Below are 23,962 nucleotides of genomic sequence, written 5' to 3'. Positions count from 1 at the left end.
CCCAGTGTATGGATCCTATGTTCTTGCTGCTTTGCATAATCTTTTTGTTGGAAATGACATTATAGATAATACATTGAAGCAATTCTAGTACTGTTCCCTTCCCTCCAGGGCTTGCTATTGTTATTGACTGCACTATTTTTGTGAAGTATATCACCCATCTCACCGCCACCCACAACTCCATGAAGCCTCTGACGCTGTTCATCAAAACACACGGCCTTGGATAACCCACATCACCCTCAGATGACAATGATCTGGCAGAACATTCTTTGACTGTCTCTTTCCCTGCCTACACCTACCTGTTAAACTACAATAATTTCCAACTAATTGCTTTATTGTTTTCAACAATGTCTTGGGCATGAATTGTTTAACAGACCAATCCAGTGAAATTTAGGCTGCTTTGAAGGGACAGCTCCTAAGATCAGTGTTTGAGATTTGCTCTGACCCAAGGAGTGCTCTTCCCAACTGTCTCTTCCCCTGGCTCTCCCTGGCAAACAGCTAGCCAACGCTTTTGCCTATATTCCCAATGAATCTACCAATCTCTTATCAAATGTTTATTCCCACAACCCCTGCTGGTTTTGAGAACTCCCCAAGGTTCAAATTCTTCCACACTCTGTTGCAAATGAAGTCAGTTCTTTTGGGGAAAGATTCAGAGCTTTCTAACATACAGCCTGATTCTCCTTTCAGGCGAAATATATTAGCCAGGGTTCCGGTGCTAGGTGTGAGGACAATGGTAAGACATACAGCTTTGGAGCTGAGTGCTGAGTGCAAACTGTAGCCTCAGGTTTTCTCAGCTTGCCTCTCTCAGCATGGAACCTCCACCTTACATGCAAGGAAAAGGACAGGCTTCTGTATTCTCAGTGGTGCTGTACCCGAGGTAGAGTCTCTGTCCCATGAGTGGGGGCTGAGTAGAAGAAAGGAGCTCCCACCTGTCAGTCACACTTGCTCAGAACTTAGGTTCAGCAAGAGACAACCAGGAGCATCATGGGAAATGCTGTTGTCCTGCCCCTCCTAGGAAAATAGCCCTCTGACTTGGAGCTAGAATGAGAGGGAGTCTTGCGCTCTTGGTTACGTAAGTCTGGAGTGGAGTTTCTATCTCGCTAAGATTCAAGAGAAAAGAAGGGAGTGGATCTTGGTTCAAATACCATTGACTCTTGCTGCTCTTGCCAAGTTTTAGTAGATTTTCTTGAATGAATACTTTTTCATTTACTGTATGCCCTTAGATCCATTTCCAGAGGCTTTAAATGGCTGGGTTTTTTTTTTTTTTAACATTTTTTATTGGTTTTGCTGGGAAGCACGTTCGCGGAGCTCTCCACACTGTCATACTGAAGGTAGAGCCCTCCACATTGCCTTATTTTATTTTTGAAAACTTTGAAATACTTTGAAAATAAAACCTCTGTGAATTAAATATTATTATCCTTATTTTATAGATAAAGAAATTATTCTTATCCCACATCACAGTTCATTGATGAGAGAGGATTTGAATAGAGCCCTTACAAATGCAGACTTCAAAGCTCCTTCTCTTAATATATTACACTAATTTAATAGCAAAGAAGGGATATAGAATAGAAACGATTACTTCAGGAAAACAGATTTTGAAGTACAGAGACCTATTATATTAGACATCTTAGTGAGCAGTTGCTTTGTGTTATTTTATATTCTGAGTACTGAGGGACTATCTGGTAATGGAGATTACTTAATGGGTTTGTTGCCGAATTAATACAAAAATGAATTGAGGTGAGGGAAATTTTACTGGCTTTGTCCTTTCCATTTTTAATTTCACTTGATGATCATTTTAAGATAAGATATGACAATTTTGTAGATTATGAGGAGAAATTTTATGTAGAAACACTGGAGGTAAATAATCTGAAAGACAAGACTATACAGGTAAAAAATCAAGTCTAAGAGCAATTACGTCATTAAGAGCACTCATAGGTTTTATAGCAACCTCTGATATTTCAAGATAATAGCAAGCTCGTGAATAAATAAGCAACCAGCTTGCGAGCACTATGTAATTGCTTAAACCTTGACTACCTTTTATTATTTGCAAACTGTCATGAATTAAACAATAAAACAATAATCATTAAACAATGATTATTTTAATTAATGTATAATTATAACTTATGTTTTCTAGATAATTATGACATAGAATATATATTATCTATAATCTATTTTATGTAATACAATATATAATAATATATAATTATGATCAATATTATAAAGCATACATTCTGTGCTAAGGTTGTTGCATACTGTAAATTTTGCTAAAATTGCATTTTAATTAATAATTCAAATAGCTATAATAAATATATTTGGTTTTACTTAAGCATTTATTTATTTTGAGGAATGTTTTTAAAGTATGAAAGGTTTTTTTAAAGATTTTTACTTTTAAGAAACTTTATACCTTTATATGGATGAGGTCTACACGCTTAGCAACTTATAGTGAATGGCATCCTGCAATCTGATAGCAGTTACTGAAATTACTGGCATTATAGTTAGGACAGCGTTTATCCAAATATGATACTCAGACCATCTGCAAAAGAAAGTCCTAGAATCCTCCTTACAAATATAAATCTCTAAGCCCCACCCTGCACCCTTCAGATCAGAATCTCTGGCCATATGGCCCAGGAATCTACAGTTTTAATCATGCACTCCCCAGGTGATTCTTACACGTATGAATACTCAAGAACCATAGAGCAAACAAACCAAATCCTAATAAATGTACCCTAAACATCCAACCTATTCCCCAAAGGTTAAATATCATACAGGGATAACGTAAAAAGCCCCAGAAGGAGATATAAGAACAATCAGAGAGGTAAAGGGGTAATTACTAATAAAGAGTTTCTTTGCCAGTATTCAGAGTTAATATGTAAAAAACGGCATAAGTGAAGTAGAATATAGAAATTGAAAAGAGCTTTCATTTGGTATAAATACACTACAAACCACATACATAATCAGAACAAATAAAAAATACATTTAGTGTGTGAACAAAAATAATTATACTCCCTCAATCAGTCTTGGCATATGATACGGTAGATTAAGTTTGATATTTCTGTTTTGACAGTAGATGTATAAAGGAGATGAAAGGCAAAAAAACACACAACAACTGATTTCTCCTTTTTTATGTTAGGTTAAGTGGGTAATGGCATATGGAAGAACTAGAATTTAATCAAAGGTCATTTAAAGGAAAGCACTGGAATTATTCACTTTTTACAGGTACTAATTATATTTTCACTCATGCTTCTCAGTATTTCAAAATAAAATTGCTCTTCATTTTTATGCCAAAACATCTTTACAAAAATTGTTACTGATTATTTCCAATACCTTTCGCTCAGCCATTTGGCACCATCACTATTCAGGCAACAGTGTTCATATGGTAATAGTTAAATCTGTTTTTCACTAGGGCCCTCTCATCCAAAGTTTTCATTTCCAGCCTGCACATGCTGAACTCTAGAAAGTGTTTTAATTATTTTATTTATATATAGGTACTTCTAATTCAATCAATATCAGATGTGTTGCCTGCTTAAGGAGTGGACCTTACTCTACAAATATAAGGTTCTTTAGATCCCATTTTTCAGGTTACAGTTAGTCAGCAAGGTTTGGGTTTGAGTTTCAACTCTGCCTCTTCTTAGCTGCATGCCATTAGGAGAGTGTTAACCTCTTTGAAACTCACTTTCATCATCTTGGTTTGTGACCCCCGGAGTTTCCCAGGTGAAATTTGAAACTGGCCCTCATCCATGGAGGGCAAGGAGAGACTGAAGAAAGAGGCAGACCACTCTATATTAGTAGGTGGTAGGTTTAAGAAGCAAGGGAACTTACTTGAAGACTTGTCTTGCACAGCCACAAGAAGAGTAAATTTCCACACCCGCCTGCCAGAATCTTAAAAACATATAGAGGTCTTAATAGGGTTCAGTCACATATACTGTCCAGATGGTCTTAACAGCACATTGCTCTCTCAAGGGTCCATCCTTGAAATTGGCTCCCACTGTGGGAATGATGGGCAGAACATACATTCTGAGGACAGGGGAGGGGTTGGGGAACCTCTGATTGCCCAGGTGCAGCTCGGGGGTCAACCGGCAGTCACGTCTTCTCGGTGACCACTTTCAACACCTCATCTCTAAAATGAAAAAACACTTACTCTGCATTAGTGTCAAGATTTAAAGGAGTTGATTGAGCGCAGAGCAGAGCACTTGGCACATACTGATCGGTTATTATTGCGAACAAATAACCCCAAAACTATAGAAACAAACATTTCACTTTGCTTCTCATGTTACAGATTTGAATTTGAGGAATGCTTGGCTGGGCCATTCGCCCTAAGGGTCTCTGATATGGCTGCACTCAGATGTTGGTTGGGACACAGTCAGAATAAAGTCTGAATGGGTAGACTGTCAAAGATGGCTCTCAAATGCTGACACTTGGAGTTGATTATAGGCTGGAGGCTTAGCTGTTGACCAGAGTGTCTACTTTTGTCTTCTCTGGCATTGTGGTATCTGTATAATCAGACTTACTACATGGTTTCTGACCTCTCAGAGTGAGCTTTCCAAGACAGCCAGGTAGCCAGCTTCATGGTCTTTTCTGACTGGCCTTGAAGTTAGAGAGCTCACATCTACTAAACTCTGTTAATTATAAGAGAGTCACTAAAGCTGGTCCAGGTTCAAAGGGAGGGAACTTTAGACTCCAAATCTTGATGGGGCAAAGTTCAAACAATTGCTCTTAAAATCACCATATAATCCTGCAGACTTGAGATATGCATAGGCCATGAAATTTAGGTTAATTTTCTCTCAAGTTTTCCTATTTATATACCAGGAATATATAATATATTGGAGGTATATATGTATGTATTTATATACTTTACTTATTATATATCTTTATATATAATTTATACATAAATTCTCCTAATATCTACATCTATTGGTCAGATATAGATATTAGGAGTATTCACTTACAGGTATCAAGTATTAAAACAGATTATTAAAAGATTAGTACATCTTCCAGAGGATTGATTTTTTAAACATAGGCGTTTAATTATAGACAAAGGCACTAACTAGAAGATGTTAAGATCTCTGGATGTTAAGATGATAAGATCTGTAGTAATCTAAGGCTTCTATGACACTACATTCTGAGAAGAAAACATTATAAACAAAGAAACTTCAACCGTGACTTTCAGATATTGCTTTCCAAAAGAGCCAACTGAAGATGCCTTGTAAGGATTCCTGCCTTATATCATGTATGTTCTTTTTTGTTCCACCATATGTTAACTTTCAGCTTTGATTTGTACCCTAGTGTTCTAACACCCTAATTCTCCATGGAATTGCTAAAGTCATCAATAAACCACAGAGATGGAAAGCAGAACTACATGTTTCCTTCACGAATGTGATAAATTTCTAGATGGTAATCTAGCTTGCTTGTCTCCCATAAATTCAAAATATGAGTATTCAGATCTGGAGCCTTACCTGAGATACCAGATGACTACGGGGCCAGAGCTGCCCATCGTGAGCTGGGTATTATAAAATCAGCCAAGCCATAAAGTCCAGTGGGCACAGCAACAATCCTGTGTATGAAAGGGAACAAAGTTTTATTTGGGTTCAGACTTGAGCAGGTTCAGAAAGAACAAGCAAATTACATGAGAAGAGACTCCCCTGAAAACCATCTCTGCTGTACCAATGCCTTTCACTCAAATCATACCTTCTAGATGTTGATTGCTCTGGCGTATGCTGAGATGCACCACCCAGATCTCCCTTCAGGGACAAAGGGCTCATTATCCCACACACTGTAATGTCCAGCTCTCAGCTGTCAGCCCTTTTGGGGATTGCCCTAGCTGGATAGAGCTTCCTTTCCTAAGATCACTCCCCTCCGTCAGCAGCCGACATTCAGTGACCACTGGCAGAGGCATGTAAATATCTGGTTCTCTTGTCCCAGCTCAGGACGGCTCTCAGGAGTCTCCTGGCCTTCAGTCTTCCCTTCAGGGCTGGCGGAGGCCCTCCAGAGATACTGCATCACAGCTCCCTTCTCTGCCCAATTGTGCCTCACCCCTTCTCCTTCCACAGATACTGTCCTCAAGAGCACACTCTAATAAACCCCCTGCATGGTAAATGCCTTTAACAGCGTCTGCATCCTGGGAAACCCAACCTGAAACAATTATGATCAACTGACAGAGGAGGAAAAACTCAGGTCTGGTCCATGGATGGGAAGATGTAATACATCAGGACTAGCAGGAAACGTACTGCTGCCCCACTGCAGCCTTCCACAGAGGTGTCCTCAAAAGACTGAGGTGAAGGAGGTTGTCTGTGTTCAAAACTGTGAGCAGTACAGTTTATTGTTTACCATGTGTGGTGGGGATAGTGGTTTGAGTTATGAATACACACTGACGCCTGTGCCTCAAGGAAAAACGATCAGTGAGCAGAAGCAAGGAAGTCTGGAGAAGAAGCAGGTAGATGGAACTCTGGAAGTGGCCATAGAGTATGCAAATACTTATGTCTCACATGAATGCCCCCTGACATGCATTCACCACAAAAGATGCACTCAGCAACCAACTGGACAAGATGATCCACCCTATTAGTGTCAATCACCTTATTTACTCAGCCCAGTGTGGTTGATGCAGTGAGTTGTGAATGATGTGGCCATCGTGTTAGGGACAGAGGCTATACACGGACTACCTAGCGTGAGCTTTCTCTCATCAAGAATGATCTAGCTACTGCCACTACGGCGTGCCCTCCACCAGAAGCAACCACCCCTGAGGAGACTAGCCAACCATCTGATTCCAACGTCATTACTTTGGGCCTCTTCCACCTTGTACCGTCTTTACCAGACTTGACACCTGGGTTTTCCTTGTATAGCTACAGCGCCTCCTCCAGCACGACTGTTAGAGGATTTACCTAATGCCTGCCTATCGACATGGTATCACATAGAGCATTGCCTCACGCTAACAGATTGGTTCTTGTTTTTCACATTTTAAGATGTGCCCTATTACAACTCAGATAGGACGAAACACTGAGCACGTGCTCCTTGGCGTCGAGATCTGGTTCTGCGTAGAGAGGGGGCGCGGCGCTGGGGGCGGTCCTTCCTCCTCCCTGGGGCCACTGCTGAGGTAGCCCCGTCTTCTGAGGATTCTCCAGAAGAAACTTCTCTTTGGTCTGGGAGCTGGGTGGCATGTTTTCTCTTCTAGCTCTGATGCCATATTTTCCTCATTTTCACTTTCAGTGATGTCATTGAAACATTCAGATTTCATCATCTCATTCTGCCAGGGGAATGTGTCCACACCCCGTAATAAATTGAGGGTAGAAAGTGTCATCTGTAGGGTCCAGGGAGACTCTTTTCACCATGGAGAACTGCTCAAAATCCAAGACACCCTTACAATGAACTCCACGAGGATCGGACAGAAAGGGGGAACTAATATATCTGCTTTCAGCCTCCTGAAGCTACTGTCTTTAAACACAGGTTGTTACTTTACTCCAGCTACTTCGTGGCCCTTGTAGCCCAGTTGGTGCTTTGGATTCTTGGTGAGTAACTACAGTGCTCACTGTTTGAGCTACAACGGCAGCACAGACCCACTTCTTTTGCTTCCTAGACTTGCTGTGAGGTGCCTGCCCCGAGGCCTGTACACACACTTCGCCCTCTCTCTCTCTCTCTCTCTCTGTCTTGTGCTCTCTGTCTAAATTCAAGTAGTCTTTATTCAAAGTTGAAAACTGTACCATACTGCATTACTGCAAATTTTTTCTGGTACAAAACACTTTGCAGCTGGTGAGAAGGCAATAAAAATTTGATTTTTGAACCCATGACTGTAAATTATTCTTGGACTTTGCAAATGCAGAATTTCAAACTGCATTTTCTTTTTCTAAATTGCCTAGAGTACTTGAGGTTCCCGAAGCTAAGGTAGCTGTTCTACAGGAAGAAGAAAGGGGAGGAGTAGGTAGCAAACATCAAGGGATTTCCGTCTCTCTTTCGATGCCCACATACTTCGGGGCATCAGCCTAGCTCTTTCTGTAACCAAAAAATAGCTCCTCACCAGTGTGGATGGCTCTCTTACCAAAAATCCCTATCCTGTGATCACTATTAACCATCATAACATTTGCATAGCAGTTTGAATTTACAGAATGATTCGCAAAAGGAATCTTGTTACCCTTGTGGGTTTCATCCCCCCCAAAATCATTATTTAGATTACAAAGAAAGCTGCGTGTGCATTTATCATATACTTGCCCTCTTCTGTCTGCTTCATCTTGAAAAGAAGAATTCTTTACAGACCAGTTTTACAGCAAAAGAGACATAAGAATGGGTACATATTCACAGAATGCATTAGACGTATTACGCACCTCATCACTCAGAAGCACTTTGCCTGAGTAGAATAGCTAACAATAGAATGGAATAGGACTGCCTGGCAAAGGCACCAGCTCAGATACGGCATCTTGTGAGGATGGCACGTAGACCTCCAAAATGTGGTTTTTATTCTGAACCCTGAGGTTAAAGGTCTAGGGTCACTCCACCGGGCACACGACTAGAGTGTCTTGCCACATTTAAGGGAAATTCAAAATGGACCGTGGAGGAGAGGAGATACTGATTACGGCTTTAGGACTAGCTACAGCAGTGAGGACTACAGCTAATTCAACTAACCCTCTTTTCTTAAGTCCTTGCAAGTTTGGCCACTACCTTGAAAGGGACACGGTAAAGGGAATGAAAGAAACCGAGGGGTGGAAGGGATGAAGTGTAGCAGATACCTCTTGGGCTGTACCTCAAATCCTCTCTACATCCTACTCCAGAACTACGGTGGTGACCAGTTCTTTGAAGGCTTCAACCAGCTTCCCACAGGTGCAACCTGACAGCACTTGACTCAGGCCTGTGTTAATCTCTCTCAATTCCTGCCTGGGTTTTTTGCTTTATGTTTGGTTTTGGATTTGATGCACCTGCATGGGAAGTCTTTAAATACTTATGCATCATTCAAAACTGCAAGGGAGGATCAGTGAGGCTTCCCTTGACAAATGAGGGACAGAAGCTAAGGACAGATTTTCCTTTTGATATCCAGTTGATCAATTCTGAAACGCATACCAGAAGGCTCTTCAGAAGGAACCACAGGACTGCGTGTGGCCAACTCAGTCCCTGCGTTGGCTTTTCCTCCTTCCTGTTCAACCCTCCACCATTTCTTCTTCCTTTCTGTAATCACTTGCTTCTTGTTTTACATCCATACATGAATTAGCTATCTATACAGAAACCTTTGTCTTAGAATCTGCCTTCAGAGAATGTCTAAGAAAAATTACTATTAGGGAAGCCAGGGCCATAGTAAGCCAGAATGAAAAGTTTCTGAAACATGAAAGTATGTCAGGACTTACCCTGATTAAATTAGATTTGAAGCTTTTAGAAAACTATTTCATTCTCATTACATCTGATTCTAAGCCTGGAAATTATTCTCATATCAAGGTCTAAAAAATCCAGCATATGAGGTCTCCAAGTCTGGAAGGATTTCAACCTGACACTCCCATTTATGTCACTGAGATGCGTACATGAAGATCCAAAGACAATACTTGGCTGGCCTTTAAACAAAGGAGGTCTCCTTGCTGTGGCAGATAAGCACTGACGCACATCTTCTTTTTCTGATTTCAAAACACTTTCTACTCATCTCTGAACATTTCTCAATAAAGCTTGAGAATCTGCTGCCCTAAAATAGAACAAACAAGATGGGTCTGAGGTCAAACATTGTTCCCAACTTCCTCTGAGTGGCACATTTTTTATAGCATTCCACTTTGGTATACAAATGTTTCCATGTTTTCTTTGAATAAACAAATTTTAAAACATCAAAGACTCTATGTTGGCATATTAGATTTAAAGATTAGATAAAATGTTTAATGCAAATATGATTATCAACAAATTTTAATCATTGAGATTTTTAGATTTGTCCCAAATATGAAACATTATCATGCCTGAAAATTAAACTTGGATATTTAAAAAATTTAAAATAATTTAAAAAAAACCCTCTCCCTCTGTATATATGACTCCCTTACCAAGCAAATTTGGAGGATGCTGAAAGTTTTGCACATTTTCAAATTAGACGGTATTGTTAATTGCATTAAGTTAATAATCAGAAGTTATAAGCTATCTTCAAATGTAAAATTTATCATTACTGTGTTCTCTGACTAACCTGAATTTAGATGAATAATGATGGTGATGATAAAGATTATTATTGCCAGCACTTATGTCCCAACATTTTGCTAAGCACTACGTATATTATCCCACTTAATTCTCAGACAACTGTATCAGGTAGATTCTGATGGCATCTCCATCTTGTAGCTGCAATGACACAGGCTCAGAGAGAATTAAAATTTCCACAGTAATGCCCAGCTTGTAAATCATGAAACAGCAATGAAATGTATTCAAATAACCAAAACAGAGGGGGAAAATGGCATCATATCTCTCCAAGATGTGCTTGAGTAACAGTGGCTTTCAATTTAGAGCAATGAGATAAGATTAAATGATACCAACTGATGCTCAAAATAATTTCAGTTCATGTTATGGATCTACTGAAAACCTACTAAAGAGTCACTTTAGAAACTGAGATTCTTTTTTAAATGAGTCATAATGTGTGCAGTGACATTGTACAATTGAAAGTGTCTTTAAACTATATATTTCAATTATGAAAATACAGTGGGACTTTATGTATTTGCTGTGGGACTTTATGCCCTACTGTTGAATCAAGAGCATCTGTTCCTAGGTTTAGTGAACATGTCTGTGGTCATATTACCAAATGCTTAGACATATATAAAACTTTTAGCTTCATTACAAATGTCTTTTGCCCTGCAATGTGGTCACGCCAATCAACTTGCATTTTGTGTCTCTCCTCACACTGCCATTGTGTTTGATGAAAGTGCCCTCCTTGGGCTCCTTAAGTTCACTTAGTGAAGGGGATTTCTGGACCCTCTGTAGAATCGTAGGGGCTTTTTACAATCATCCCTTCCCAGCTGTTCCCTCTCCACCTGGCTTGGTTCCGAGGAGATGTTGCAAGGCTGTGAAATGGGACTGTGCTTGGGATCCAGCTGAGGGGAAAGGCTGCCGGAAAGGTCACAGAAACTTTCACATAAACAGAGCTGTGACCCGACTGGCTCTGGGTTAACAGGGTTAGAAGTTGTTCTTCCAGTGGGGACAGACAAACAGTGCTCAACACTTTCTGTTCCAGATCTGCTTCCCTGTCACTTATGCAACACTGGGAGGTGCCTTTGACATTTTCTTTCCCTTTCTTATGACTATGATCCAATGTCTCATTACAAATTATTTCACCAAGCGATGGATCTTCTTGTACTGTATTCAGAGCAGGCCCTCAGCACAGTTATGAAGCAAGACAGATGAATCTACTGAAGCCTCCTCCCTTTGACATCTTCAATCACTTTCCTTTTTCTGTTGGATTTTAGACATCCTATAACTGCCCTCGTATGATGTCAGAGTACCACACTTAAGTCTGGTCTCCCTGAATCTTATCACAGCTAAGATGGATTTGGGTGCTGTCACTTCCTTCTTATTCTATCACCTCAGAACCTGTAGTCTTTAATTGGCATGTAAATGTCAAAATGAGTTCATTTGTTAACTGGGTTTAAATTTTGGAAAGACCTTGTAGAAATAATCTATTATGTAAAAAAACAAAGCAAACAGGATTCAAGCCACATTTGGACATGGGAGAGGACTCTATGTGTGAATGAATATGTAGACTTTCTCCTGTCCATCGGCCATCATTGCCCTCTCTGCTTTGTGGTTATGTCATTATAAATTTTCGCTACCCCTGAAGAAGGCTAAAAACATGTTTTAGAAACTTCTTAACATGCAATTCTCTTTACGATGTTGAGTCATTTTGTCTACTGCTTGGAATTTGTGTTTTGGAGGAATTCCCAGGGCTTTGTAATCCAGGTGTTAGCCCTTCCAAGCCTTTCCCAATCTGTCCTACTTGTTCAGTTCAATCCCAGCTATAAGCCTTCCTCCAGCTTCCTCTTTACCAAAATAAAAACCAAAGTCAGGGTAGGTAAGAGTGAAAGATCACGGAAAGCTAGAACTAAGTCCTATTCCCTCCAAAATTCTTGGCCCAAACAAAATTGCTATGTAAAATACTAAATAAAAAGTATGGTTTTAATTAATAACCTGACTTACTCTAAGGGACTATTCTACATTAGCCAGAAATGATCAGTTATCCTACAATACAAAATTTACTTGGAGCAGTGTCTTAAGCCCAGAGGAAAAAGTATAGAACCTAGGGTCAGAAAAAAAGGGTGCCCTGTTACCAGCTCTGCCATGTTTAGCTGTGTGGGCTTGATCACATTAGTTACCTCTCTGGATCTCAGTTTTCTTAGAGGTGATATAAAATTTACCTAGCGAGATTGCTGTGAAGTTTGATTAAATTCTATGATATAGTATGTATAAAGATCCTTGTTTTGTAGCATAAATTGGTACTTTAATTTAAAAAAAAAAAAAAAGAAAGCAAAAAAAAAAAAAAAAAATCAAGAGAAGAGAAAATCAGCAATAAACAACCAGCCTAAGGCAAACAAATATGTGTCCTTAAGTGTTATGTGATAAACAGTATGTCTCATAGTGTGTGTCCCCCTGAGGGACATACAGTTCTTCAGGAAAAGTGACAAGTCTATCCATACAATATACAAAACCTAGGAATGTGTCAGACCAAACTGTCTTGACTTTCTGGATTCCCCTGCCGTATCATGTCTCATTATTTTTGCATAAACCATTCCTCCTACCTAGAAAATATTATATTTTCCCATCTTAATCTCCTGAAGAAAATAAGACACTTGCACATGCACACACACCCACACACACACACCCCAGCTCACTTTTTCAGTTGTGCCCATGCTATATACCTCAAGGACTCTAAAAACGGGGTAAACTCCCATATGGACTTTCATAAATTACCTTCAGGAAATAAAACATCTGTTGAAATTATATGTAAAATTATGTTTATATGTGCCTTGGCACATTTTTTTTTTTTTCTAAAAATAGGATTTGCATGTTTGATCACAATCTCATAAGGGTCTATGATCCAAAACAACTTAAGAACAATAGTTGCAGTTCTGGGTGCAAATCGCCACTGTACTACAATATTGTTGGCGGCAATCAGGGCTTATTAATCTCTGTTTTCCCAGCCTCTACTGTGTACTAAGTGCTCAAAAGGCATTTGATGGGTGATTAACTGCATTTGCAGAAGAGTATTCTCAGGGTACTGGAAATTATGCTCACAGTACTGTACAAGGAAGAGTGACAGTCATGAAACAGAAAAGTCCATCCTTGCACAGCTGCCATGAGATAAAACTCGGTTGGTGCAGGTTACAGTTTGCTAATAATTAACGATTTTCTACATACAAAATTAATTATAGCATCATAAAATCCAGTAGAATTTCTTCCTAATTCTCCTCTGATCTGCATTCTGTTGTTTATTCTCATTTGTTCTGATAAGGTCCATTGTCTCTAATGTTGTCTCGTAAAGGGTAAGAAATAAGTCAATGGTATTTAGCTTTTCTAAACATCTGGTCTGGCAAACATCCCAAAATTAATGTTTAAATCTGGGTGCAGTACGTGTATGTTGTCTTGTCTTAGGGAACATCTCTGGAGATAGGAAATGAGGGGTAGCGATGGTCCTTTAATCTCACTGAGGAATTTGATCTTTGGGTAGATATTGCTCTATAAATACTGCAGGTTTCCATTACATGTTATGAGGGTCAGTATACAACAAATGTCAAGGCTGATCAGTTTGAAAGCTCCCACTTAGCACACTCCTTTGTGTTTTAGATTAGAGGTTAGCAAACTTTTCCTCATAAAGGGCCAGATAGTAACTATTTTAGGCTTTGCAGGCCATGCAGTTTCTGCTGCAATCATTCAGCACTGCTGTTGAAGTGCCAAAACAGCCATAGACAACATGTAAAGAAACGGATGTGGCTGCGTTCCAATGAAAGTCATTTACAAAAACAGATTACTCTTTAATTCAGATTTCTAAGGTTAGGTCAGAAAGGACCGTGCGGCTTCTTCCTGGTTCTCCTGGGACGGAGAATTTAATTAAGCGTAGTATCCTTTAACTCAGATTTCTAGACCCTTCATCTTCTGACACTAGACTGCTGTGTCCCCCTCACCCTGCTCTCTCCATTCCATGCATCGGCAGCTCCTACACTTGCCTTCTGTGACAGTGACCCTGGTGAGGGTGGGAATGATGTGACAGCTGCTGCTTGGTGATTGGGTGTATTTGCAGAGTGAGAGGAAAGAAGACACAACAATGATTCTGGGATTCCAAAGTTGGATGAATAAGAGGTGACACCCTTAGTAGAAAGGCTAAAGTCAGATGAGGGAATTGACTCAAATGGACATATATACACTACCAAACGTAAAATAGATAGCTAGTGGGAAGCAACCGCATAGCACAGGGAGATCAGCTCTGTGCTTTGTGACCACCTAGAGGGGTGGGATAGGGAGGGTGGGAAGGAGGGAGATGCAAGAGGGAAGAGATATGGGATATATGTATATGATATATGTACATATATATATATGTATAGCTGATTCACTTTGTTATAAAGCAGGAACTAACACACCATTGTGAAGCAATTATACTCCAATAAAAAAGAAAAAAAGAAAACATGAAGATGCAGTATATAACCATTGCTATTGTGAAATTCCTTCCTTGTGTACACTCTCAGTTCCCTGCTCTCTCTCATTTTACCGTATTAAACTGGCAAAACCCCAATCTTGGTTAAATTCGACTCTGATGGCTCTGCTCCTCCCCGTAGCTGAACATGGTTGAGAAAAGCACACAACTTTAAATGCATGTGCCCCACTGTCAAACAGGTCCCTAATGTAGCTCAGCGACAATGTATGTTTCCCTAATCCATTAGCTCTCCCACACTTCCAGAGGGCCATTTCTAACCTCCTCTGTCCTCATACACCCAATACCTCCTCCCAATCCTCACTTCAGCTGTTGACCTTGCTTCCTGTTTAACAGGGAAATAGCAACCATGAAAAAACAACTCTCAAAAGCTTGAAAGCTTGAATCACCACATCTAACCACCTCTCGGCATCTGTGCCCACGTATCCTTCCTAGCTTGCTTCCTGTTATCCTGTCATTTTGTACAACCTGTGTTCCTATTTAAGGTCCTTTGTATATGAAGTCACATGACCTCTTGCTTACTCGAGGCCATAGCTCCACAATTGTTTCTTTTCTTTTGCATCACCAATTTTTCCTGTCTACCGATAGCTTATACGCATGCTATTATCTCTCCAAAATTAACCAAAGAATCCTCCTCTTGCCCTCACAGCTCCCCTTCAGCCATAACTTCATTCTGGTCTTCCCTTTAGAAGTTGTTTGCTACCCTCTACCTCAATGTCCACTCCTTCTCTGGTCCTTTGCAGGTTTCTCCTTAGCTCACCGACCTCTACACATTGGAGTGACCCACAGCTCAGTCCACATAACTCTTTTCTCCCTGCACACACTACCTCAGTGATTCATCTAATTTTGTGACTTTAAATACCATCTAGATGAGGATGACTCCCCAATTTACAACTCACCCCAGGCACTCCTCTGAATTCCAGACACATACACACAGCATACTGCTTAATTTATATTTCCATTCTGATGTCTAATTGGTATCTCTCTCTTATTGTATCCAAAACTTAATCCCGAACACAACAACCAAGTCAAAGTCTTCCCAGTTTCAGTTAATAGCAATTTCTTCCTCCTGTATCTCAATTAAAACCTTGAAATTATTTTTCACTCCTCTCCTCAGGTCTCACATCTTCCTGTTAGCAAATTCTACAAGTTCTACCTTCTAAATAATCCAGAATCTCACCTCATCTTCCTGCATTTATTGCTCCCAACTTTTGCAAAGCTGCTATGATCTCTCTACCAAATGATTGCAATAGTTTCCTAACAGATGTCTCTGCTTCCACACTTGGCCCCATGCTCTCCAGTCTAATCTCAACACCAGTCATGACATGTCGGTTCCTCTCTCAAAACCGTCCATTGAGTTCCCATCCCATCAGAGTCCAAGACGTCATCTTTAGAGAGGCCTATGAGGCTCTTGATGTCCTGGCACCATCACCTCCCCCCTCAGCTCCTGCTTCTCTGCCTCTGGCTCACTCTGTTCCAGGAATACTGGTTTCCTGGGTTCCTTGTGACCCTTCCAGCCATGCTGCGGCCTCAGAGCTGCTGCACTCTGTTTCCTGTGTCCACAGGGCCCTTGTCCCAGAGAGTCTCACTCTCTCACTCCCTTCAGGTCTTTGTTGCGATATTACCTTCCCAGTGAGGCCTTCACTGACCACCTTACTAAAAATCGCAACCCGCCCCGCTCCATACGCTGACACCCTTTTCTGCTCTCGTGTTCTACTTTTCCCCATAGCAGGTGGCACCAGTGGGCATCATTTCTGCCTCACCCTACTCCATGGAGACGGGGATATGGCTGTGCAGCTGAGGTCAAATCCTGTCCTGTTAGGGCTGCACACCACTGGTTGCTGCAGCAATGGCTGGAGTAAAATGTGGCCCAAGAAGGTGTGAGGCAGTGCATGTGATGCACCCAATACAGATGTCAACTGGCATAATTGTACCCAAAAGTCAGCCTGAATTTTCCAATCTGTCTGTTTACAACACTGCCTCTCTCTTCTTCTTGAAGTGATTGTGTGGAAACAGATTTGAAACAGCTTTCCATTTCTTTATCTGCTTAACGCTTTCGTCCAGCACTTGACCTTCCATTCCCCATTTTTCTCTTTTTAAAACTTTTAAAAATTTATGCTCGCTTTCCTGTACCTTCAGTACACATGTGAAAAATGTACTTGCCTTCATTGATGTTTCTCTAACTTCCAACGCACCAGTTTGTTATGCCTCGGGAAAGGTGACCTTTTCTGTGCAGGAGCCAGGCCATACATAATTTTGGTGGTATGTTCAGTTATGCCTTTGTTGGGATGTCTTAACAAATGGATTTTTTAACTCCTTTTTTGACAACTTGGTATAACTAAGTAAATGTGAAAAATATATCCCTCAATATGTGCATTTGCATATATACATGTTTTCAAAAATAAAGAGAAAATACATAATATTTGGGAATAAGATAGGAAGATCATTTTCACAAGTTACAGATGTCCTGATAACTCATAAGTGGTGAAATTATATAAGGTCATCTCTAATGAGTGAAAACATTTTTGATTTCACACTTCCCACATCTTGTACTCTGTTTATAAGAATTGCTTAAGATGTTTGAAGATTTTAAGAGTTTTTAATGGTTATTTAACTATCAAAACTAAATAAATACATCTTTATACAGTTCGGTATTGCTAAGCTTTCATTGGACAAAATGGGACTTTGAAATCTTTTTAAGTTAATAGCTTAAAGACATTTCTCATAACTCAGAGCCCTCATTATAAATTCTGTTGTTTTGTTTTCTAATCACTGTAAAGAAATCCACCTTATATCTTTTCTTCATGACAGATTTTTTTGTGGGGGTTTAATGACATAATTAATCTTAGAACAAAAAAAAACTATTTTCAGAAATGTATTCACTTTTTTAGGCTATTTCATGGATGGAGTTCAGTAGAGTAAAATCATAGTAATTAAAAAAAATATTTTTCCAGCTTTCAAAATACCAAAAATCACTAGGAATTTCAAGTCCTAAGGTCATGGTGTTCACAGTAAACCACACCACCTTGCCTTCCATATCAATATAGAAAGGAGATGGAGAGATCAGGTAAGAACACAGGTACTGGAACCTGGGTATAAAGTGGGGCATGTGACTCTGGCCTGACCAATCATGATGTCAATCCAGTGGTCATGGTCACCAGTTCAGGTGTATATATGTAGCCCCAGCAACCCTAGAATTTTTGATGCAGAGGCTTACAAGAACTTTTTCATTCCTATAAGGCCCACTGAATTGGGATGTTATGAATTCAAGGCTATGTAAACATGTCACCTGCCCCATGGAGAACACCTATCTAGAGTAGGACAGAATGAGACCTACAAAAACAAGTGGAAAACAATAGGGAATCTATAGTTCTCCTCTAGACACGTTGCTTCCCTCTCTATACTACAGCCTGTGCTATAGCTGGAGAAAATGGGACCATAACAGATCAAGTGATAATCTGGAAGAGTGAGAAACCTGAATTCCCTCCAGCCCATACAAACTGGATTACAGCCTAAGTTGGACATGCTGGGGATCCAGGGACCAACCTGCACATAGATATGTGACAACCAGAGAGGATCAGGTTCAAGAGGGCAATGTGTAAGGATCCTGAACTCACCTCCTCCCATGGACATACCAACTCTACAGCCACCTATGAGAGAAACCCCAAAACTAGCTAAGCAACTCCCACACATTGGATGAACAAGAAAAAACCCACATCAAAATGGGTAGGAGAGGCTGAGACACAATCTCATCATAAACCTCACCCCCAGCACAGCAACCCACACAATCAGGTGGTAACTTACAACCCCGAACTTCTCCTGAGGAGCGAATGGTTTCAACCTCAAATATGGCAGCTCAACTTTTAAGACTGGGCACCTGAGAGATGACACCCAAAACATCTAGCTTTGAAAGTCAACGGGGCTTGTGTCCACAAGACCCACAAGGCTATAGTGAACTGAGAACCAGTTCTTAAATGGCTCGTGAAGACTCACCACAGCTACACCCCTGAGCCAAATGCAGAAGAAGCCTACTGAAACACCCAGTCTTCCTGTGAAAGAGGTCTATTAGCTTATCTTCACAGCTGCAGCCCAAGGGGCAGGCTGCTGATTAAACACACATCTAAATGCTCACTGTAATCCTCTCCAGAGACTTTGGAAGGCAGGTGCCCTCTTCACGCTCTCCCTCTGTGTGAAGATACATATTTTGGTCTCTGCCTCTTGTTCCTGCTAATATATGGTCTTTGACCTTGGTTCCTCGCACAGAACTCCTAAAACCCCTGTAATTTCCTGAGTCATAAGAACATCTCTTGTTTTAATGAGGTGACTCTTGGTGGGCTTCTGGATGCAGGATGGTCACCAGAAAGACCAAGCCATAATTAGAAGTTTGGAACTTTCAGCCCCATCCCCCCATTCTCCAGAGAAGGAGGGGGCTGGAAAATGAGTTAATAATTAATCATGTCTACATGGTAAAGCTGCTGTAGAATTTTCTAAAGTATTATTGGTGAACACATCCACGTTCCAGGAGGGCAGTGCATCCCAGCTCCATGGGGATAGAAGTTTCTGTGCTTGGGACCCTTCTGGGCCTCACACTCTGTATCTCTTCATCTGGCTGTTCATCTTTATCCTTTTGATCATATCCTTTATTATATAGTAAGCCTGTAACTGTAAGTAAATGACTTCTTGAGTTCTGTGAGTTTTGTAGCAAATTACCAAACCCAAGGAGATGGTTGTGGAAAGGCTGTTTGATAGCTGGTTAGTTAGAGGTACAGGTGACAACCTGGGGCTTGTGATCGGCACCTGAAGTGGGGACAGTCTTATGGCACTGAACCCTTAACTTGTGTGATCTGATGCTAATTCCAGGTAAGTAGTGTCAGAACTGAGCTGAATTGTAAGACACCCAGCTGGTGTTGGAGAATTGATCACTGAGGAAATAAACCTACACATCTGGTGTCAGAAATGTTTTTAGTGTGATGGTCACATGAGAGTAAAGAAAAACAGTGCATTTTCCCCCCAGATGTCAAGAGATCAAGAGAAAGGAAGTCTTGGTTACATTGCTAGAAACCTTCAATATTTTACCTGAATCTTGCTTGTGCAATAATAACAATAATGTTTAGTAATAATCCCTTTGCTTCTAATGGGAGTTGGAGTTATGTTTGTGTCACTGTCAACTAAAAGAAACTTGATTAAGAGACAATGTAAGAAGTTCATGAATTAATTTATTACTTAATTTACATGTGATTAAGAAAGAACTCCCCACCACAGGGAATGTGAAAGGGATCTGAGTTGCTTTTTAGTATGATTCATGATCTTCTAAATAAGCTGTACTTTAACGTTACACAAAAAAACAAAGTAAGGAGGATTCCCAGGAGAGCATGATCCCTTTCTGACTGCCAAGAAAGACACTCAGTCAATATGTGTGTGATTCATTTTGAACACATATATTGGTATTGGCTGATTGTAATATTGGATAATGCTGTTGGAACATTGTTCCCTGTATATATAGGAAGTGGGATTGCTAGTGAAAGGCAAATGCTTCTACAAAGTTTGCCATTGTGACTATCACATTCCTGAGGATAGAGTTGTGTCTCTCAGACAAGTATCTGAAGGGTGGTCATGGAGAAAAACAAAATTAAAGTTATTCTGCTGAGCTCTCAAAGGCAGAACTATAAATAATAGCTATAATTTGTAAGATTCAAATTCAATAAAAAGAATGATTCTCTTGCATTCTTCATCATTAGGAGTGTTCAAATAAGATTTTTCAGGGATATTTAGAGAAGACACTTGAATTGAGTAGAACAAAATGCAGATCATTCCTGCGTTGGTTTGGATGAGTTCTACAGTGCTTCTAACTCTAAACTTTAAGTATCCTACCCTCTAAAATCCACACATAACTGTTCAGTATGCAAATTATTTAATAATAACACAGAAATCTGAATAACTAGCATTTTCCTACTGCTTTATATTTGTATAAAGCACTCTTAGCCGTATGAATAACTAGTGTACTTCAAGTCAATATACTTTATTGCTTTATCTTTAGAGACACCATGTCAGATGTTTAAAACAAGTGGCTGCTATCAAGAAAATGGATCTCAAAATACAAGAGGTAAATCACAATGACCTCCTTATTTGGGGAAAATTTCACTTGCAATAGAAAGGAAAAATGGGAGTGTGGGAAAGTGTCTTTCAGAAAATTAAATTTTCCCAAAGGTCATTTTAAATTTTAATAATTTAATCAACTACCTGATTCCAATTTCAAGTCAAGAGTCATAGAGGTCCATTTTATTACATATAGAAAAACTTGCCGTCATTCAAATGTTGATGGCAGAGAATAACATCATTAACTGTGCTAGACAGAACACAGGAGCCAAGTAAAGGAGAAAGATGCAATTTATGTCCCTCATCAATTTTAGAGTGTTTTTCCCTCCAGGATCATCCTAAAGCCAAAATTGGGGAAATATTTCCTACTTTTGCACACAACGATCTCTATTCCATCCCTTGCATGTTCTGTGTTTATCTGAAACTTGGTTTCTGTCTAAGTGTCTAAAGAAAGACCTTGTTAGGGTGAAATACATTTTTGCAGGCACTGATGTGACCTTTGGGTTTTGAGTTACCAATGACCTAAGGGCAGAGACTATAGGTAATGGACAGAGAAGGAAAGACAGGAGAGCATGGAGCTGGCCTACTGTCGTTGCTCTATTCACTGAGGATTGAGCCATTCTAATCCCCTTAGATTTTTTTATCTACCAAAGCAGCTTGGGCCCATCAGCAAATTGCAGTGGCATATGGTCCAGGTTTACGAGTAATCTGGCACATGATTAAGGCAAGGAGGATGTTATCCTTCAGCAAATACTGAAAATATTGTAGGAGAGTTTTGTGGGGTTTTAAAACTGATAAAATTATAATTATTAAAGATTTCCAGGAATCAACAATTTGGATTTTGTCAAATTAAAATTTTCTTAAGATATAGGAAGTTACTTCAAAAAAGAAAAATCAATGGCCCAAGTGTTAAGAAGTAGTAGCTCTGTTTATTTGCTGTTGAATCAGTAGCTTGGATACTGATCGTCAGGATCTAAAGGGGGCTACACACAAGGCCTGGGTTTCCATGAAGACCAGGTTTCCACTTCCCTACAATCAGTTCACCATTGTAGTTACAGCTGTCCTAAGGTTCCAGGGATGAAGGAAACAATTTCAAAGAGAGGTGTGACGTGGAGACAGGTAGATGGTGTCTAATATAACCTCATCCATGTTTCTCAAACTGGCTAAGTCTTTAGGTAGAGAGGTGGCTCTCACCCCTGGGTACACACTAGGTTCATCTGGGGAGAGTAGAAAAATCTTTCCCAGAGATTCAGATTTAACTGGACTTCAGTGAGGCCCAGGCAATGGCATTTTCAAAAAGGTACCCTAGTGTTTCTACAACAATTGAATTAGAGCAACAAGCATTGAATTGGGCAACACTCCAGGGTCCCAGTGGTACACAGAAGTGTAGGATAAAGATTGAACACATCTTTCTGGAAAATCCATCTTACTCAAAGATTTCACTATTTTTGTTCCTCTTTAAAAGTTATTACGAGATGTTACACTTATAGTTCTAAGACAGATATGAATACATAGTAAAATACAAATTCACATGAGGTTTTCAGGTAAAACGGTGCCCCAGTACCCTAAGAGGAATATGTTTTTTCATTCATCTTCTCCTTCATTCATCAGACAGTTTTGAAGAGGTCATATACATAAGATAGTATGCTTCCATTGAGGCTACTTCAGTGCCTTGAATTTCTCCATTTATTTGCTCATACACAACAACCTAAAAACTACATACAAATACTTATCTAATCATCAATTTAGGAACATATGTGTGTCTATATGTGTGTGTATTATGAGTTTATCTTTTAATCAGTAAAACACATTTTTTAAGAATCCTTCAGGCTAGATTGCATCTATCTCCAAATAAGTTTAGCAGTTACAAACACAGTTATATACGCCTGATTTAGACTCTAATTCCCTCACAGATTATTTTGCACTTACGACTGTCAGGATGCTGAGTAACAAATTGAGCAGCAGAAAGAAAATAAGTAAAATGTTCGTCTCCTTCTGTTTAATATTGTAGTGCTCTTTAGAGCCACAACGTAGCATGAAAAAGTTGTCAGGTCCTCTGGTTGTTCTGGGCATTATATGCTTACTCTATCAAGTTATTTCTCATTGGATTAAAGCTAATCAGTCCTACAGAAATTCACGACCACATAATTCAATCTCTGTATAAAAGGGGTTCAACTTCCCTGAACCTCTGTTCTCAGCACGTATCACAGGAGAAACAAGTCAAGTTAAACTCCAGTCTTCTAGTCTTTGACCTTAAAAACAATATCAGCACTTGCTTCGGTAGAGTTCCAGCAACTTCTTTTACCAAAGACCTTCTGTGCTTCTCTCCCATTTTCTCTTCAGGGTTAATTAAGGAAAATATATTTATTGATTCATCTTGACTACAGCTTCCAGGGGAGACAAAAATAAGCGTTTTATTTTGCTCTCATCCAAGTTATTTTTGCAAAAACTCCTGCTGGGTAAACCAACCAGTGACCACTTAGCCAGCTACAGAATCACCATAGCAACAGAGTCACTGCATCTTTTCAAGACCCCTGCACTGTCAGGGCTCTTAGGAGGGCTTTGTATCCAACAGCACACACTAGAGAGAAGAGCAGACATGAGCGATTCATGGCTTTGGCTCTGTTGAAAAAAAAATCTCAAGTTTCATTTTAAAATATTCATGCCCAATACTTACCTTATTTGAAAAACACCACAACCGTAAATCAAGGAAGTGTCACAGGAAGGTTGGACTCCATCCTTAGCATTGGATCAAAGTCTTGAGAAGGCTCCAAAGTTCACTGATGGATTGGAGGGGAAGTGAGAGATCTAGTGACACCAAAGTGGTTTCAACATTGAAAGGAATCAAATTCCCTCCGCTATTTGGGAAAATCAGGGTGAATTTTGATGACTTGCATGGAAAGTTGCTTAGATGGGTAAGGGCTATTTTGCAGTCTGTGGATTTTTAAAGCAAGAAAGCAAAAGGATCACAGCATGAGGAAAAGGTAGGCTGCACCAGAATCAGTGTAAAAGGGTTGGAAGTGATTTTCATAGCTTCCCCATGAGTCATGTGCATTCTAAGGGTATTAGAGTGAGTCTTGGAGAAGGAAGGAGCTACTTATCTCCAGCAAAGATGTTTCCAGGGCTGATAGAGAAGGAATTAGAGCCAAAGTATAGAGTCAAGAAAGCCAAGATGCAACTAAGATACAAGATCTCAAGGCAAACCCAGGAAAAGGATAAAATGTCAGACTTGGGTAAGATAAATGG

The 23,962-nt window shown here is 39.9% G+C and overlaps 1 long non-coding RNA gene across 2 annotated transcripts in view; it reads right to left on the bottom strand.

Annotated features, from left to right (window-relative positions):
• Positions 1-23,685, bottom strand: part of LOC137763672 (uncharacterized) — a 56,592-nt gene extending 32,907 nt beyond the window's left edge. The window contains exons 1-4 of one of the 2 annotated variants that reach the window (XR_011073831.1): positions 23,394-23,685; positions 9,318-9,643; positions 5,451-5,548; positions 3,817-4,114 (exon numbers count right to left, since the gene is read on the bottom strand). This is a non-coding gene — a long non-coding RNA (uncharacterized lncRNA). The remainder of the gene's footprint in view (positions 1-3,816; positions 4,115-5,450; positions 5,549-9,317; positions 9,644-23,393) is intronic. The other variant, XR_011073832.1, reaches the window with a different exon arrangement.
• Positions 23,686-23,962: the final 277 nt, after the last annotated feature.

Source organism: Eschrichtius robustus, chromosome 4, assembly GCF_028021215.1.
Source record: "Eschrichtius robustus isolate mEscRob2 chromosome 4, mEscRob2.pri, whole genome shotgun sequence".
Taxonomy (NCBI): Eukaryota; Metazoa; Chordata; class Mammalia; order Artiodactyla; family Eschrichtiidae; genus Eschrichtius; species Eschrichtius robustus.
The sequence above is the reverse complement of the archived record's forward strand: the minus strand, read 5'-3'. Positions and strand labels throughout refer to the sequence as shown.